This window comes from Pristiophorus japonicus, unplaced genomic scaffold, assembly GCF_044704955.1.
Source record: "Pristiophorus japonicus isolate sPriJap1 unplaced genomic scaffold, sPriJap1.hap1 HAP1_SCAFFOLD_270, whole genome shotgun sequence".
In the NCBI taxonomy this organism is placed as follows: Eukaryota; Metazoa; Chordata; class Chondrichthyes; family Pristiophoridae; genus Pristiophorus; species Pristiophorus japonicus.
In genome coordinates, this window is record NW_027252450.1 from 692,213 (window position 1) to 705,887 (window position 13,675).

A 13,675-nucleotide genomic window follows, 5' to 3' on the forward strand; every position below is an offset into this window, starting at 1 on the left:
CTGCATCTAACCTGTCTAAACCCGTCAGAATTTTAAACGTTTCTATGAGGTCCCCTCTCATTCTTCTGAACTCCAGTGAATACAAGCCCAATTGATCCAATCTTTCTTGATAGGTCAGTCCCGCCATCCCGGGAATCAGTCTGGTGAACCTTCGCTGCACTCCCTCAATAGCAAGAATGTCCTTCCTCAAGTTAGGAGACCAAAACTGTACACAATACTCCAGGTGTGGCCTCACCAAGGCCCTGTACAACTGTAGCAACACCTCCCTGCCCCTGTATTCAAATCCCCTCGCTATGAAGGCCAACATGCCATTTGCTTTCTTAACCGCCTGCTGTACCTGCATGCCAACCTTCAATGACTGATGTACCATGACACCCAGGTCTCGTTGCACCTTCCCTTTTCCTAATCTGTCACCATTCAGATAATAGTCTGTCTCTCTGTTTTTACCACCAAAGTGGATAACCTCACATTTATCCACATTATACTTCATCTGCCATGCATTTGCCCACTCACCTAACCTATCCAAGTCACTCTGCAGCCTAATAGCATCCTCCTCGCAGCTCACACTGCCACCCAACTTAGTATCATCCGCAAATTTGGAGATACTGCATTTAATCCCCTCGTCTAAATCATTAATGTACAATGTAAACAGCTGGGGCCCCAGCACAGAACCTTGCGGCACTCCACTAGTCACTGCCTGCCATTCTGAAAAGTACCCGTTTACTCCTACTCTTTGCTTCCTGTCTGACAACCAGTTCTCAATCCACGTCAGCACACTACCCCCAATCCCATGTGCTTTAACTTTGCACATTAATCTCTTGTGTGGGACCTTGTCGAAAGCCTTCTGAAAGTCCAAATATACCACATCAACTGGTTCTCCTTTGTCCACTTTACTGGAAACATCCTCAAAAAATTCCAGAAGATTTGTCAAGCATGATTTCCCTTTCACAAATCCATGCTGACTTCGACCTATCATGTCACCATTTTCCAGATGCACTGCTATGACATCCTTAATAATTGATTCCATCATTTTACCCACTACTGAGGTCAGGCTGACCGGTCTATAATTCCCTGTTTTCTCTCTCCCTCCTTTTTTAAAAAGTGGGGTTACATTGGCTACAGATAACAAACCCAGCGATGCAGAGAACAGTGGGCATCCTGGAGAAATTCTCGGAGGGAGATGATTGGGAAACCTTTGTGGAGCGACTCGACTCATGGCCAACGAGCTTGAAGGAGAAGCAAACGCTGTCAAACGAAGGGCAATTCTCCTCACTGTCTATGGAGCACCAACATACGGCCTCATGAAAAATCTGCTTGCTCCAGTAAAACCCACAGAGAGATCGTACGATGATTTGTGCACACTGGTCCAGGAGCATTTCAACCGAAAGGCAAGCGTTCTGATGACGAGGTACCAGTTCTACACCTACAAAAGGTCTGAAGGCCAGGAAGTGGTGAGTTATGTCGCCGAGCCAAGACGCCTTGCAGGCCATTGCGAATTTGAAGGACATTTGGAGCACATGCTCAGTGACTTTTTTGTACTTGGCATTGGCCATGAAATGATACTTCGCAAACTTTTGACTGTAGAGACCCCAACCTTGAGTAAGGCCATAGCGATAGCCCAGGTGTTCATTGCCACCAGTGACAATACAAAGCAAATCTCTCAGCACACGAGTGCTGCTACAAGTACTGTGAACAAAGTGTTGTTGTTTTCAAATTGCAACGTAGAGGGCAGGCCCCACATCCCTGGAGCTGCACGTCTGCAGATGTTTTAGAGTCCACCATGAAGGGTGATGAATGCTAGGCCATTAACACTTTGTTGGCACTGCGGGGTGATCATCGTTTCCGTTCATGCTGCTTCAAAGGGTACGTTTGCAAGGGTTGTGGAACAATGGGTCACCTCCAACGTATGTGCAGGCGAGCTGCAAATCCTGTGAATCCTGCAAACCACCATGTTGCAGAGGAGGACAGAACCACGGTGGATTAAGATGAACCAGAGCCTCAGACCGAAAGGGCAGAGGTATATGGGGTGCAGACATTTACCACAAAGTGTCCCCCGATAATTCTGAAGGTTGAAGTAAATGGACTCCCGGTGTCAATGGAGATGGACACGGGCATGAGCCAGTCCATCATGAGCAGAAAAACTTTCGAAAAATTGTGGTGCAGCAAGGCCTGTCTTGACTCCAATTCGTACGAAACTAAGAAGCTACACAAAGGAACTGATCCCCGTAATCAGCAGTGCCACTGCAAAGGTGTCCTATGATGGAGCGGCGCACAAGCTATTACTCTGGGTGGTACCGGGCGATGGTCCCACACTGCTTGGCAGGAGCTGGCTGGGAAAGATACGCTGGAACTGGGACAATGTCCGAGCACTCTCGCCCAGGTGTGCCCAGGTCTTAAACAAGTTCCCCTCGCTGTAGAAACCAGGCATTGGGAAGGTCCAAGGAGCAAAAGTGCAGATTCACCTAATTCCGGGAGCGCGGCCCATTCATCACAAGGCGGGAGCAGTACCTTACATGATGAGAGAAAGGGTAGAGATCGAGCTAGACTACCTGCAAAGAGAGGGCATCATTTCACCGATCGAATTCAATGAGTGGGCCTGCCCGATCATTCCAGTCTACAAGCGAGATGGCACCATCAGAATCTGTGGCAATTGCAAAGTAACTATCAATCATTTCTCCCTGCAGGACCAATATCCACTACCAAAGACCGACAACCTCTTTGTTATGCTGGCGACAGGAAAGACTTTCACGAAGCTGGACTTGACATCGGCCTACATGACTCATTAGCTGGAGGAATCATCAAAGGCCCTCACCTGCATCAACACGCACAAAGGTCTCTTCGTTTATAACAGATGCCCATTTGGAATTCAATCAGTGGCGGCGATATTCCAGAGAAACATGGAAATTTCCTGAAGTTGGTCCCATGCACGGTGGTCTCCACGGCAACATCTTCGTTACAGGTCGGGACACAAGCGAGCATTTGTAGAACCTGCAGGAGGTTCATAGTCGAATCAACGGCATGGAGCTCAGGTTAAAACGCTCGAAGTGCATTTTCGTGGTGCCTAAAGTGGAGATCCTGGGGAGAAGAATCACGGCAGATGATATCAGGCCCACCGACGCGAAGGTGGGGAAAATCGAGAACACACCGAGGCCACAGAACGTGACGGAGCTGCGGTCGTCTCTAGGACTCCTGAACTACTTTGGTAACTTCTTATTGGGTCTCAGCACACTGTTAGAACCACTGCACGCCTTAATGCGTAAAGGAGACGAATGGGTATGGGGCAAAAGCCAAGAAAATGCCTTTGTAAAAGCTAGAAAATTGTTATGCTCAAACAAATTGCTTATATTGTATGATCCATGTAAGCGTTTGGTACTAGCATGTAAGCCATCGTCATATGGCGTCGGGTGTGTATTGCAACAAGCTAATGATTTTGGGAAATTGCAACTGGGTGCTTATGCATCCAGGTGTCTGTCTAAGTCTGAGAGAGCCTACAGCATGATTGAAAATTAGCGTGTGTCTATGGGGTAAAGAAAATGTATCAATATTAGGATAAAATTTGAATTGCATACTGACCATAAGCCACTGATATCCCTGTTTTCCGAGAGTAAAAGGATAAATATTAATGCATCAGCCCGCATCCAGAAATGGGCGCTCACGTTGTCCGCATACAACTATGCCATCCGCCACAGGCCAGGCACAGAACACTGTGCTGATGCTCTCAGTAGGCTGCCATTGCCCACACGGGGGTGGAAATGGCGCAGCCCACAGATTAAGTCATGGTTATGGAAGCATTTGAGGGTAAGCAATCACCCGTCACAGCCAGACAAATTAGAACCTGGGGGAGCCAGGACCCCTTACTGTCCCTATTTAAATACTGTGTGCTTCACAGGAGCTGATCTAGTGCGTCATGGAAATGCAGGAAGAGATAAAGCCATTCCAGCGGCGCAAAGATGAAATGTCTTTACAGGCAGACTGCCTTTTATGGGGAAATCGGGTAGTTGTTCCCAAAAAGGGCAGAGACACCTTCATCAGTGACCTCCACAATACCCACCCAGGCATCGTAATGATGAAAGCAATAGCCAGATCCCACGTGTGGTGGCCCGGTATCGATGTGGACTTAGAGTCCTGCATGCACAGATGTAACACATGCTTGCAGTTAACTAATGCACGCAGGGAGGTCTTGGGTCTCCAAACCGTGGTCTAGGGTCAATGTCGACTAATCAGGCCCGTTCTTGGGTAAAATGTTCCTTGTGGTTGTAGATGCGTACTCCAAATGGATTGAATGTGAGATAATGTCGACAAGTACGCCTGTTGCCACCACTGAAAGCCTGCGGGCCATGTTCACCACACATGGACTACCTGATGTCCTTGTGAGCGACAACGGTCCATGTTTTACCAGTGCCGAGTTCAAAGAATTCATGAGTCGCAACAGGATCAAACATGTCACATCTGCCCCGCTCAAACCAGTATACAATGGGCAGGCAGAGAGAGCAGCGCAAACTATCAAGCAGGGCTTGAAGAGGGTAACTGAAGGCTCACTGCAGACTCGCCTATCCCGAGTCCTGCTTAGCTATTGCACGAGACCACACTCACTCACTGGGATCCCACCTGCTGAACTGCTCATGAAAAGGGCAGTTAAGACAAGGCTTTTGTTAGTTCACCGTGATCTACATGAACAGGTAGAGAGCAGGCAGCTTCAACAAAGTGCTTACCATGATAGCGCAAATGTGTCACGTGAAATTGAAATCAATGATCCTGTATTTGTATTGAATTATGGACAAGGTCCCAAGTGGCTTCCTGGCACTGTCGTGGTCAAAGAGGGGAGCAGGGTGTTTCGGGTCAAACTTTCAAATGGACTCATTCACCGGAAACACTTGGACCAAATCAAACTCAGATTCACAAACTATCCTGAGCGACCCACTTTGGACCCTACCTTCTTTGACCCCTCAACATACACACCAGTGGCAACCGACACTGCATTTGGCCATCATCCGCAGCAGCCCGCAGGACTTACCACACCAGGCAGCTCAGCAAGGCCAGCTGAACAGCAGCCCAGCGAGGGCCCAACAGACGATTCACAAAAACCAGCATTTGCACCGAGACGATTAACCAGGGAAAGAAGGGCCCGAGATCGACTCACCTTGTAAATAGTTACACTATTGACATTGGGGGGGGAGTGTTGTTATATATGTAAACTTGTATATAACCTGTACAGCCACGAAAGGGTTCATCCCCTGGAGTCCCAAGGGAATTCATAATCCCTTGGGAGCACAGGTACTTAAGGAGGCCTCACAGGTTGGAGAGGCACTCTGGAGACCTGCAATAAAGGACTAAGGCCACACTTTACTTTGAGCTCACAGTATCCAGTCAGACTCTTTCTCCATACATAACAGTAGGGACCAACACATATATGTTCCTGTGTCGCAACGTCTGACCTGTGGCGCATATATAGTTAATATAGGTGGCCAATTCCATTTAACATTGAATCAAGATTCACGAATTTCCCTGCAATGGTTAACTGGGCGCCGGTTTTTGATCTCCTGTCTTAATCTTTACATTCATGCTCATAGTCTGCAGAAGCTAAACCCTCCGCCCGTTATCCACAAATACATTTCATATAAGGATTGGGTGGGTTATTTAACTCCCTTTAAACGTGTAGTAATTCAAGCTACCTTCCGATTTCATCGCCCACCCTCTCTGCGTTGGTCCATGAAGACAGCACACATACCAGGGAGCGGCTGGCTGCAAACTGTCAGTGCGGTTAAATGGGATGGACTGAAGCTCTTCCATTTGTGACCAAACATTATATTGGCCCAGAAATTCCACACGTGTCCCAAGAGTGCATGGGCTTCGTACGCATCGATGTGATCACGTGTGCCAGGCCAAACTATGAGAGTGGGGGGAATCCCTATTTAAACTTATGTGAGATCCGTATGGGCAGAACCACCATAAGTTTGAATGGGAATAACCTCGCGAAACACAGAAACACTGAGAATAACTTTTCAAAAAACCATCACATATTTCAAATTAATAACAATGGAAATTAATTAATTATTTAAAACAAAGAAATGAATGTTTTGAAAAATAAATATATATTTTAAAGTGTCTAAAATAAACCTACTTATTTAACACGATTTGGAATATTTAAATTATTTTTAAAAATGTATTTTTCTGTAGTTTATAAGTCTTACGACTGATAAGAGCAGGACTTGCACCTTCTATTACCAGTAAGAATTTGAAGGACATTGCTGGGCAAATAGCCCAACACTCCGCCCGTGGAAGCCCTTTAGAGTAAGATCTGGTGGATCTGTCAAGAGAATTCTTGACATGCTTCACATACCTAAACCAGTAACTTTCGGGGAGCCCACAGACACGTGTGCACCTTGTATTCACCCATGGGGAGAGCGAATTTAGGCCCAATTTGTGCACAGTTAACGGTCTTAAATCCTACCTTTGTGCCCCTAGTACTGTCACGGTGACACACGTGTGCAATGTTACACCAAGACTATGAGTAAGTGAGAACACAATCAAATTAGCATTGAGCAAGCTGTAAAATTCGTCAAAATTTACTACACAAAAGTAATTGATTCAATGACCATGTTTAAGTTAATCGGAAATGCATTGATAAAGATTCCCTCCATTCATCAATATGTTCTAAAGGAGTGGGTTAAGCATTTTGAAGGAAAAACTATTAAACGCCTACAATGATTGCCCTGAACATAACTTGTTATTACTGGGGTTATTTTCACGTTGCAATAGAGAGTTAACAATATTATGGCGTAAATAGCAAAGCGAGGGTGCACCTCCATTTTCAGTTGACTTTGGAAGCGTTAATTACTAAGTTAAGACGTGCACACAATGAGCTACAATGCTCTCTGCTTCTCCCACGAGACAATATCTCACGGTGGCCATAGAGTTGCTTAGCCTCAGTGCCTTAGTGGTAATTGTGATGGTGATATTCATTGTTGAGCATCTTGTTAGTGCAAAGTCTCCCCAAGGTAAGACATTATGTAGAATTGTAGGTGTTAGATTACCCTCAAGTGTTTTGAGTTATTCTGTAGAACTCTGTGAAAAGGACATGCCCACATCACTGTCTCTAATACAGAGCCTGCTCGATAAAAGCACACACCCAGTCACGTTGTATTACATAGTCTTCGCAGCACAGAAACAGGCCATTCCGTACACGAGATCCATGCTGGTATTTATGTTCCAGACCAGGCTCCACCCACCGTTCTTCATCTCACCCCATCTCCATATCCTTCTATTCCTTTCTCCCTATTGCATATATTTAGCCTCCCTTTAAATGTAACTGTGCTATTCGCCTGAACAACTCCCCTGTTGTAGTGAATTCCATATTCGAGCCACTCTCTTGTGTAAGAAGTTTCTCCTTAATTCCTTACAGGATTTTTCGTGACTATCTTATATTCATGCCCATAGTTGTGGTCTGATCCATAAGTGCAAACTCTACAGCTAACCTAGCAAACTCTTGCATAACTGTAAAGGTCTCTATCAGGTCAACCCTCAGTTTTTACTTTACTAGACAAAAGATCCCCTGTTCAACCATTCCTGATGGTTATAACCTCTCAGTTTTGGTATCATTCTAGTACATCTGATTATGCACCTATTGCATGCTTCTATATCAATATTATAAACTAGAGAGCACAAGTGTGCACCGTCCTCCAAGTGTGCTCTAAATAAGGTCCAATACCATTTTTAAGAACAGCTCTGCTTTTAAATTCTATTTCCCCAGAAATGAACAACACAGTAGTTTGTTTGCTTTTTATTGGCTTATTTACTTGTGCCGCTACTTTCGGTGATTTGTCCATTTCCCCCCATGTCCCACTCCTCCTATCCACCATTTAGACACTTATTTTCCAAGGGGTGTGTACCCTCTTTCTGCTTCCTACCACTGTTTACCACCACACCTTTATATGTATTGAACGTTATTTGATTATTACACGCCAGATGTGGAAGTTTATTAATATCTTCCTGTATATGTAGCTGCCTCCTCTGTATTAACTACAATCCCCAATGTGGTGTTACACACAAAGTTTGAAATGGTACTTCTATAGAGGAGCAGGTGGGCAGGAACCCGACCCCATATGGCCCTTTCATCAATATTACAGGATTTCCACGCTAATAACAGAATCTGCAACAATCATCCTCATTCTGCTAGTAAATCCAAAATTATTATATGTTTGATTTTTATACAGGAAAGGAGACATTGGGTAAAACGTGTTCCCCAGACCGCCACAACAGACAGAGCATAGTGGATGTGTCCATGGGTTGATTCGCTGTTTCAAGGTCTTTCTTTAAATCTTCGCAGAGCAAATTGTTTGTCTGCGGAATACATAATCAGTGCTTTGTCTCTTTTAAAGGACAACTATGACTGTTTTGGTGTTGTTCTCTCTCTAATATATTGGTTACAGCAAAAACTCCTGACTGAGCACGTTACACTGATTTTACCAGAAGTCCAGAAAATGCGAGTGTACTTTGATTCTCAGGGCACACTGGTGCTGATGATGTGCCTCATCGTCGCAATTTATTTGATGTGTTTTCTGAGACATTCTACCATTTCCACATCATCATCACCATAGGCAGTCCCTTGGAATCGAGGAAGTCTTGCTTCCACTCTAAAAATGAGGTGACTGAATAGTCCAATACGAGAACCACAGTCCCTTTCACAGGTGGGACAGATAGTCGTTGAGGGAAAGGGGGTTGGGACTGGTTTACCGCACGCAATAGTTTGCAGGACTGTCTTGATCATGCCCTGATCTTATTATTCTGATCCACGATATTCTCAATATTGAGCTGAAGTATTAGCCTGGGCTCATTGGTAGCATCCTGGCACATAATGCAGGCTGACACTTGGGGGATGCTCTTTGGGAGACGCCGTATTTCAAAAGAGAGGTTAGAACACAGGAACAGAAGAAATAGGAGCAGGAGTAGGCCTGCGCTTGATTTCTGCATGCTCTCGACAATGAGACTCGAGGTGCTCAGCGCCCTCCCGGATGCTCTTCCTCCACTTAGGGTGGTGTTTGGCCTGGAACTCCCAGGTGTCGGTGGGGATATTGCACTTTTTCAGGGAGGCTTTGAGGGAGTGCATTAGCACACCCTTATAGTGAACAGTAATCTGAGAAGCGCTGGAAGTCTGCAGGTTTATTGACTGCTTTCACTTCTTGGATCTGCCTTTTAGATTCTCATTGCTATCTTATCTCTTAAGCAATTCATGTTGTTATGCCCTTTATAATCACAGAGTAAATCTAATGTGTCTTCATGCAGTTGAGCTCAATAGTTTGTAGGACTGTCTTGACCATGTCCTGAGCTTATTATTCTGATCCACGATATTCTCAATATTGAGCTCAAGTGACAGCCTGGGCTCATTGGTAGAATCTTGACACACATTTGAGCACATAATGCAGGCTGACACTTGGGGGATGCTCTTTGGGAAACGCCGTGTTTCAAATGAGAGGTTAGAACAGAAGTGCAGAAGAAATAGGAGCAGGAGTAGGCCATTCGACCCTTCGAGCCTGCTCCGCCATTCAATGAGATCATGGCTGATCTTCACCTTCCTGCACTGTCCACATATCCATTGATTCCCTTAATATCCAAACATTTATCGATCTATCTCTTGGATATAATTAACGGCTGAGCCTCCACACCACAGCCCTCTGGGGTAGATCGTTGCAAAGATTCACTACTCTGTGAGTGCAGAAATATATTCTCATCTCAGTCCTAAATGGCCGCCCACTTATTCTGAGACTGTGACCCCCTTTTTCTAGATTCCCCAGCCAGGGAAAACATCCTTCCTGCACCTACGCTGTCAAGCCCTGTTAGAATGTTGTATGTTTCAAAGAGATCACCTCCAATTTGTCTAAACTCTAGAGAATATTGGCCTAGTCTGCTCAATCTCTCCTCATAGGACAATGCCCCCATCCCAGGAATCCGTGCGGTGAATATTCGTTGCACTCCCTCTATGACAGGATTATCCGTCTTTAGGTAAGGAGACCAAAACTGTACACAATACTCCAGGTGTGGTATCACCAGCGCCCTATATAATTGAAAATTACATAATTCGGTTAACCAAAGTGTAGTTCGCTCTTTCACATGGAGGTAACAAATGTCATCACATTATTCGATTAAGAGCAGGGCAGTTCTCCCCGGCTGTTGTGGTGCACATTGATCTCAACAAATATCCCTGAAAAAGATTGTCGAATCATTTATCTTTGCTGTTTGTGGAACCTGGCTGTGAGCAAATTGGATGTCGCGGTTTCGTAAAGTGCTACAGCAGACACATTTCAGAATCATTGTAATTGGCAATAAACAGTAGCTCTCTGGGGCCATGAAAGTTGCTAAATAAATTGAATTTGTTTCGAATTGTTTCTATGAAATGAAAATAGAATCTGCATTCATATATATATATATATATATGATATATTTATAATCTCAGCTGTGTGTCATGTCTCAACATTTCACAAATACATTACCTTTGCTGACTGAGTGATTTATGTATCAGGTTCAATCTTTCTAAGGTAAGATACTTAAAAAAGAAACTCTTTCCGGGTTCTAAACGTCAGCACTAAGAACAGATTTTAGTGTTAATATACATGGGGTGGTTGCACGCTGAATACTAGGAAGAAGCAGTGAGCTATGTTACATCTAGAATTGTCTATGCAAACGCACTCCTGGCTGGGCTCCCATGTTCTACCCTCTGTAAACCTGAGGTCATCCAAAACTCAGCTGCCTGTGTCCAAACTCGCTCCAAGTCACGCTCACCCATCAGCCCTGTCCTCTCTGACCTACATGAGCTCCCGGTTAAGCAAATCCTCGATTTTAAAATTCTCTCAAAGGTCTCGCCCCTCCCTATCTCTGGAATGTCCCCCAGCCCCACAACCCACCAATATATCTGTGCTTCTTGAATTCCGCCTTCTTGACCATCCCTGAATTTATTTTTTCCACCATTGGTGGCTGTGCCTAGGCCCTAAAACTCTGCATTTCCCCTGTCTAACGCACTGCGTCTCTCTACTTCACTTTCTCCTTGAAGACGCTCCTTAAAAGCTAGCTCTTTGACCAAGCTCTTGTTCATCTGCCTTAAGATCTCCGTATGTGACTCCGTGTCAAATTGTGTTTCACAACGATCCTGTGAAGCACCGTGAAACGTTTTTCTATGTTAACGGCGCTATATAAATAAAGGTTTTTATTGTAACTTTAAATAATGAACTGATGTTTGCTAGAGTTGAACGCATCCCCTTTAGGAGTAAGAGTGAATTACATCATGTGATTCTTTCCCTGTAGACTTTGAACTTCCTGCCACGTGGAATAGTTGAGGCGAATAGCAAAGTTGCATTGACGGGAAGCCGACAGAAGGACATGAGAGAGAAAGGATTCGAGGGATATGCTGAGAGAGTTAGATGGAATAGGGCGGGAGGAGCTTCGTGCGGGTCATAGACTCTGGCATAGACTTGTGGGAGGTGAATAAGCTAGTTTTATGCTGTTAATTTCATGTAATTTTATGTAATTTTTCTCTGAGGTGAACATCAAATTATGTTCACTTATCCTGACATATGGGTAACCGTTTGCTAAAGTGAGCAAGATTGCCCAATGTCCATTAGGGAAGGTAACCTTTCCGTCCTTCCCCGGTCTGGGTTACATGTAAATCCAATCCCAAATCGACTCTGACCTTCCCTCTGAAGTGGCAGAGAAAATCACAGCGTAATAAAAGCAAAGCAGAGGCAAACAGATGAGTGTACATGATGGAACATACAGCTGGGACACGCATCGAAGCAAGACATGACACAGGGCACACCCAGCCCAGTCGGACCCCGCAAAGGCCTCCTCACTACCTGACACCACAGATGCGAGAACCCTCCCAAAATATAGTCAGTTATCAGTCCGACATAGTGATAATGTGAGAATCACAGCTTCAGACAAATTCCCAGATTTCTCTCTCACCATTCTTGGTTACGAGTAACAGCGTCTCATCTTTCGTTTAGGCACTTTATAGCCTTCTAGATTCAAAATCTCGGTCAACAATTTCAAAGTATAATCTTTGCCTCTATTTGTTTCTCTCTTTCACAAGGCAGCTGTTGATGATTCCGCCATCTCCATTTATACCCCAACTAGACTCATCTTTTGTTTCTTAACTTGTCGCATTACCATCTCCCTTTGCCTCGCATTTGATCTCTCCTACCTCCACCCTATCACAGACCTTCCCTTTTGTTCTTTCCTCCATTCTCCCCTTTTCCTGACCCTACACTTGCTTAAAATCTGATACACCTCTAACTGTTTCCGGTTCTGATGAAATGACCTGAAACGTTAACTCTGCTTCTCTCTCCACAGATGCTGCCTGACCTGCTGAGTATTTCCAGCATTTTCTGTTCTTTATTTCAGATTCCAGCATCCACAGTACTTTGCTTTTTTATTGTTGGTTATGTCCAACAGACCCACCAGAGATGGGGACACAACGGAATACAGTTGCAGAGAGTGTTCCTGGGAGTCATCAACAGTGTCTTCAGCCCAACGAAGTCTCGTGACTTCAGGTCAGACATAGACAGGAAATAATCTGCTGATTGCTACCTACCGCCCTCCATCAGCTGATGGATTAACACTGCTCCATGTTAAGCCCACTTAGAGCAAACTCTGGAGGAGAAAAGACAAAGAAAGTACTCTGGCTGGAAGGGATTTGATCGTCCATTAGCAATAGTGGCTCATTGTTACATCACCGACCGAGCTGGCCCGGTCTGTACACAACTGGCAGTGAGAGAAGCAAGACAAGGGTAGAGGTGACTTGATCCCCTCCTCACCAGTATCCCTGACAAAGATGCACCAGTCCATCAGTGTATTGGTGCGCAGAGAACCTCACAGTTCCCATGGAGCCCAATACCCCCTTCACACTTAGGACAACCTTCAACAATTTCAAAACATAAGCTGTGCCCCTGTATTGTTCTGTTTTTCTGAGGTACTATCACCATTCCCAACAGGATATATTAAAAACAGATCGATCACCTGAGATGTGGGCATCCATGAAGTGTTTCAGCACAATCTGTTGCCTCCTGACCCGCTATATCCCTGAAGTCAGAGGAACAAACCTGGTTTAATAACGATTGTCGAAATGTGTGCAGGGAGCAGCGTTAGGCGTACCTGAACGTGAAGTTACAACCAAGGGAGACTACAACACAGGACTATATTCACGCTAAACAGTAAATGGAGCCGAGCGATCCCATATCCAAAGGAGCAGGGCAAAGCTTTGTAGACCTCCAACATCCAGTTCTGAATGGTGAGGGACCATTGAGGGACTGAGGGAAGAGGAGGCTCCATGAACATCCCACACTCAATAATGGTAGAGGCCAGCATGTGAATAGAGAAGACAAGGCTGAAATGTCCACAATGATCTTCATCCGGAAATGCCAAGTGGGTGAACATTGTTGATCTCCTTTTGAGGTCCCCACCTGCTTGTATCCATGTCCTTACCAAAATAAAGCTGCATGCAATTCAAAAGAATCAAATTATATCCCATCCATAGCAGGTCGAATAAGTGGTCTCCTTAGAAGTTATTCCAGTCATTTTAACATCCGATCTGCCAACGAGATGGGAGCGGGTAGTGTACGGTTATTGCACTTTCCAGTCCTCAGCCGATTCGATTCACTCTAAGGGTGAACAAGGAAACGCTGATTGC